Below are 7,028 nucleotides of genomic sequence, written 5' to 3'. Positions count from 1 at the left end.
TATGTATGTGGGTAGATTAAAAGACATGTCACTGTCATTTGTCTGGTATTGCATTAAATTGTAATTGTTATTCAAAGCCTATTACTTTTGGTTTAAGCACTTGTGCTTCAGGCCATTTATCTTACATTAAGAAGGTTTGTAGTCTACACTCTTGTGGGAGGAGACAGTAGCCTCTGCCCTTCTCAGCTGGGAATTACTGGTTGAATGCTTATTGTGACTGTTGTTCTGAGTGTTTTTGTTATGTTTTAAGCAGTTGGCCTCCAAACTACTTATTTTACATTAGCAAGGTTTGTGGTGTAGACTCTTGTGACAGGGGAGGATACACACAACACTGTCTCAGCCAATAAGCCATTCAGACAAAACACCTCAAAACCAAATGTCCTGCTCATAAGTGACTCCATAGTGAGACACACAGATGTCCCCCTTGCCAGGCAGGATAAGAAGAAGATCACAGTCAGCTGCCTGTCATGTGCCTGGGTCCATCAGATCACTTACATACTAAAGTCTCTCAACAACAAGTACTGTTATGACTCTGTCATAGTCCATGTTGCAGTGAATGACTGGAGACATACCTCACTGTACTGTATGAAGGTGTTTGCCTCCCCCATAGCGGCCTTTTTAGGCAATGTCAGAACAAGTAAATTCCCAATGTAAAAGAATCCACTAAAGACAAACTGAAGGGTGTGCTGCTTAATGCAAGGAGCATAAATCAGAAACTGCCCTCACTGGAAGAACGCCTTACCTTGGAAGATGCCCATGTCTGTGCAGTCACACAGACATGGTTCAAGGCTGGAGAGTACCCCTGGCCATGCAAGGCTACAATGCCTTCCACATGTTCATACATCAAAACAAGCATGACAGAACCAAAGGCAGAGCTGTATGCATCTTCATTAAAGACAAATACACTGCAAGACTGGTCAAAGAGTACAACTCTGTAGTGCTACTCCAAGTCCAACTAACTGTATGTAAAACCCCCTTCCATATCATTGTTAGCTACAGGTCCCCCACCATGAACCACAAGTACCAGTCTGCCTACTTGGGCCTATTGAGTCACTCACTATACAGCCAAACACCTTGGTCATGTGTGATTTCAACTATATTTCCATCAATTTGGAGTCATATATGTGCACAAACATGCTCACCCCAAAGTTCCTGGACTTTGTTAATAAACATGCTGTGTAACAGATAGTCTGCACCACCACAAGGGGCTCAAATATCCTAGACTTAGTACTCACTAACCTAGTGGTTCTCTGCCCTAACCCCTGTGTCCCCTGCCCCGGTCAGGTTGGATCACAATTTAGTCTCATTAATATTCACAATCATACCTGACACCCCTTTAAGAGCAGAAAGGATGAAACATTTATCAAAAGCAAACTATAGCCTCCTAACCAATGCCATAAATAGTTGCAAACCCCTTGCTACCATTGTCAACAATGACTGCTATACAGAGGTGTATACAAATGGCCTGTATAAACAACTATACAAATGTGTGGAGTCAGCTAGACATTAAAGGATCAAAACAAGGTCCTCACAGAAAATAAGCCACCCTGGTGGGCATCATGCATACATACATGATACAACAAGTGGAAGAAAATAATGTCTAAGAACAAGAGGGAACTGACAACTCAGCAGAGGAAGGACACTCTCCACAGCTTGAACAAGCAAATTAGCAATATCTTGTAAAGTCCTCTAAAGCCACGTAAAAAACCTAAACTAGCATCCCTAGCTAAAGATAATCAGGAGTCATTCTTTAGCTAAATCAGAAATCTAAAAGTGAAGAGCCAGCTTTGTGCTGAACTAGTAGTGGACAGTACCACTCATACTGACCCTGAGGATATTGCCAACCTGCCACCAGAGAGATTGAGGCAAATGTCACTCCCCCCGTCCCCACCAGACATATCCCAAAGCATACTTGTCACCAGTCTTCTACATAGTATCTCCAAAGAGCAGTTTATAACTGCACTCTTCTTCTTCTTCTTTCAGCTGTTCTCATTAGGGGTCACAACAGTGGATCATCTGTTTCCATTTCTTCCTGTCCTCTGCATCTTGCTCTGTCACACCAAACACCAGCACTAATCTCTCACCGCATCCATAAACCTTATCTTAGGCCTTCCTCTTACCTGGCAGTTACATCCTTAGCATCCTTCTCCCAATATAACCAGCATCTCTCCTCAACACATGTCCAAACCAACACAATCTCGCCTCTCTGACTTTATCTCCAAACCATCCAACCTGAGTTGACCGTCTAATATACTGATTCCTAATCCTGTCCATCCTTGTCATACCCAATGCAAATCTTAACATCATTAACTCTGCCACCTCCATCTCTGACTCTTGTCTTTTTGTCAATGCCACCAACTCCAACCCATATAACATAGCTGGTCTCACTACCCTCTTATAGATCTTCCCTTTCATTCTTACTGGTACCCGTCTGTCACAAATCATTCCTGACACTCTTCTCCACCCACTCCATCCTGCCTTTGCTCTCTTCTTCAGTTCTCTTCTACAGTCACCATTACTCTGAACTGTTGATCCCAAGTATTTAAACTCATCCACCTTTGCTAATGCTACTCCCTGCATCCTCACCATTCCTCTATCCTCCCTCTCATTCACACACATATATTCTGTCTTAGTGCTGCTGACCTTCGTTCCTATCCTCTCTAGAGTATATCTCCACCTCTCCAAGGTCTCCTCAACCTATTCCCTAGTCTCACTACAGATCACAACGTCATCCATAACTGCACTCTCCATGGGCAAAATAACAGCCTCTATGGGACCAGATAACATCCCAGGATGCCTACTAAATGGTCTGAAACAGGACCTAGCAGAACCAGTTGGCACTTTCTTCAGCCACAGTGTAAGTACTGGCTTTGTCCCAGTAGAGTGAAACACAGCAACAGTTGGCACTTTCTTCAGCTACAGTGTGTTGCACAAAAAGGGTCCGTCAACTGACCCTGGGAACTATAGGCCCCTAAGGCTCACCAGCCATATCTGCCAGGCCATAGAGAGAACAATTATGAACCTTATCAAAAAATACATAGATGACATTCAAATTGTTGTCCCAACACAATTTGGCTTTGTTAAGGGTAGATCATGCTTATTAAAACCTGGTGGATGACTTTGAGAATGTCACCAAAGCCCTGGATGAAGGCAAAACACTACATGCAGCCTATTTTGACTTGGCCAAGGCTTTTGATAAAATCCCCCACTCAGGCATCATTGATAAACTCACAGAGCTGGGAATTAACTCATATGTCACTAGATGCATAGCCAACTGGATCACTGACAGAACATATACAGTCACACTTGAGGGTTCACTTCTAGCAGCAGACTGGTTACCATTGGTGTACCACAAATTTTTGCAGAATGTATTTCTCAGATGTCTAGGAAAAATAGATAGCCTGTGGCTTACCATGTTTACCTATGACTGCAAACTAGGTGCAATCATTGAGTCCCAATGATGTTGACATATTACAGAAATGCCTTACACAGACAAAAGTTTGGTGCCAAAGCCATGGACTCAAAATAAATGCAAAATAATGTGTTATCATCCCTTACGGCCAAGGGGGAGTCCCTGCACATTACAATATTAACATTACCCCCCTTAGCTGAAACCATGTCTGACTTTCACATGTCTGTAGGTTAGCTTATAGTGGATGACATCAGCAAACCATGTGGGAGACAAGAGATTGGAAGGGTTCCATGAAATGGATATGTAGGATTGTGCAAGTATTAAAAGACTAGCAAGCCATGCCACTGGAGAAGTAACTGTAGTCTAGCACATCTAATCTGCTAAGTAGAGAGAGAGAGAGAGAGACACACACACACACACACACACACACACGCACACACACACACACACACACACACACACACACACACACACACACACACACACACACACACACACACACACACAGGATGCTGTGGTACTGCTTTCAGAGCTTTGATGCAGAAGGGCACCACTTAATGTACACGTTGACATACAGCAAAATGGGAATGACTAGTAGATTAGTAGTGTAACAGCTTTTGAATTAATGCTAATGTCTTCTGGTAGTGAAATGTTAGTACAGTGTTTCCTGAAATGAAGCAGAGAAGGTTTGGAAAAGTTCTTCCTCTTTTCAGTGTAGGGCTCTTTTTTTCCACAGTGGTAGGAGGTGCGACGATTTTAGATTTCATTCTGTGGGCAAATGATACTGAATGGCTATGTACTAACAGCCAGCATCCTTTCCAATTATTATTTTTTTCATTACCATTGGTTTCATACCCAGAACATGAATGGAGGAGGGACTGTGGGAGCAGTATGTATGGGCTCTCCTTGTTGATAATAGGACATGAATAGGGAAAGACAGTCACTATGTGCAAACTGATGGGTATTTTGAGAAATGATTAGGAAGTGGTGGTGTCTATAGCCTGTCGAAATGTAGTTGGGAATGGGGGGTAGTGGTTACCATGAGTATAGTTGTAACTAGAAAATAGGAAATGAATGGGGGAAAACAGTGGCTTTATCTGTAAGAGAAAGAGAGTGACATGTGGCTGCATATTGTACACTCCCAATGTAGTAATGGCTGAGTCAGCCTGTCCTGGAAAAAAGTGTAAATAAATAAATTAGGGCTGAGGCTGCAACAATGCCCCTAGTCAGGTACTGAGGAGGTGAATTGGTAGAGGCTTTTGCTACATCTCCTCTTCTGTTTGGATAACAGGAAATGTAATGAATTTATTGGCTATAGCATGTCCAGCCCTAGATGGTAATTGTAAATTGTTAGGACTGGAGACTGCATAGCCATTTCTGGGTGGGTAAAGGGAAATCAAGTGCAGACATGGTGACTGCATACTCATGGCTGGTCAGTTAATGAGAAACTTATAGGGAGAGAGAGATGCACCACGTATAGTCCTACTCAGATAAGGGAAATTAATGGGGAAAGTCCACAGATGTCTGCTTAATCCATCCATCCACCCACAACCCCTTTTCCCATTTTTTCCACATGGGATCGGGGTGTCGCTTCAACAGTGACAGTCGTCTAGAGTCAAGGTTTACACTGCTGGATGGCTAGCCATGCTGCAGTATTTCTTTCCACACCATACACTCAAGCATGCTCTCACACCTGTACCAATTTAGGATACCCAGTCTAACTAATGCATGTCTTTGTAATGTGGGAAGAAACCAGGGCACCCAGAAGAAACTGGAACACCTAGAAAAAAACATGCAAATACAGGGAGGGTATGTAGACTCTGCATAGAAGGCACCCCAGACAAGAGTCAAAGTAGGAGACTTCTTGCTGTGAGGTGACAATGCTATCTGCTGTGCCACTGTACCACTTATGTCTGCCTGATCCCAATCAGTTAAAAGCAACTGAGTTTTGCAAGGAGGCTGACAGCATGTTCGCTTCTTATCCTGTAATGGAAAATGAATAAGAAGCAGAGTGGTAGTTGTGCGCCTTCTTCTTGTCAAGTACTGGTAAAAAGAGAAGGTAGTTATAGTGTATGCATGTATTTGAATATAGCCCAGAGGAGGTGTGCCTGCATTTCTGATGTTATTTAGATAATAGACATTGAGCTTGGAGGAGATGTAACTATACACTCCTTGTCAGGTAATGGGGAAAAACGGCTGCTCTTTTTATTCAGCCATTTCCTGTTATCAGTAAGGACTGACCATACTGCTGCCACAGATTCTTCTCCATTCATGTTCCATTACTTTATCCATTTTTGTTTAACTGGGTTAGTGAACTGGTCCTGAAATCCTTTTCTGTCACAAACTGGGCCCAGATGTCAAAGACAGTAAAGCAAAATAATAAAATAGAGATGTCAGAACAGGAGCAGACTATTTTAATGTTAAGAAAAAAGATGTAACAATAGCTTATATCCAATCATTAGCAGGCAGTAGTTCAAAATTTATAAAGTGACTGTGTTCCCAGTCTGAAGTGTCAGAATTCATGTACGCTACTAAATAGTGTCTGTTTTTGATTAAAATTATTGATTGTCCTATACCTGTATGAATCATATTTAGTGATCATATGTACTACAAAGTGTGTTTTTAATAGTTTAACAACTAAAACTTTTCTGTGTTGTATTGTGGTGGTAGTAATATTCATGTGAACCTTAATATTTCTGAAAAAGTATTTTTTTGTGGGGGGTGATAAATGCATGGTTGAGCACAGTGAAGGTTTACTTGCTTTTCTTAGTATTCTTTCCCAGCTGTTTCAGTTTGAGTAAAAGTTTCTGGTGTTAGCAAGGCTGCCTTTCCTTTCCTTTGTGACCTCCACTTTTCAACATCCAAGTATAACTGTCTAGCCAGGTCTATTTGATACTCTTCTGAATGGCATATAGTTAAATATTTGTATATAGTTTTCTTTACCTCTTTACTGTTTCTCTGGCTTACTAAAATAATTGATCATACCAATTTTTTACTAAATCTGGCATGTGGCTAAAAGCAGTGATTTGGAACACTCATAATTATTTGCATGGAATTTGTAAATTATTAAACTGAATATTAGTGTGTTCTGAGTGCAGTCTGCATACATTTCCTTTATCCATGTGAGTATTTGCCTTATTTCTAGTTTCCTGCTGTATCCCAAACACATACCAGCAGGTAATTTTGGTACTTACATATTATCGCAACCAGATATTCGCGGTTGTGAAAACCACATAAAGATATTGAAAGAGTGTCATTAATGTTGGCGAAATGTAGTGTAACATGTGTCCTTATACCATAACATTGTCTTTTTCTGTAGTGATGGCAATAAAATTGAAAGAAAACATACTGTTGGTCTTTCTTTCCGCACTTCACTAGCAGCATTTCTCTTCTTTCAAGTCCGCCTGCTGTGTGGGTCTTTCTCGGGCCAGCACATATTGTGAAAAAACTGTAATGTGCAATTATTTCAACATGCATGCCATATTGTGCTGTCCTAGAAATGGGAGTTGAGATGACCCGAGCAGAATGTGAATAAAATGTAGTGGCTTTTTGTGGGACTTGGTTGCGAAAGAACAGAAATGCACTCTTTTAGCTTTCTCTTTCAATCCTGCACATG

Source organism: Protopterus annectens, chromosome 7.part1 (genome assembly GCF_019279795.1).
Source record: "Protopterus annectens isolate FY-2018-M chromosome 7.part1, PAN1.0, whole genome shotgun sequence".
NCBI classification, from domain to species: domain Eukaryota; kingdom Metazoa; phylum Chordata; order Ceratodontiformes; family Protopteridae; genus Protopterus; species Protopterus annectens.
The sequence above is the reverse complement of the archived record's forward strand: the minus strand, read 5'-3'. Positions refer to the sequence as shown.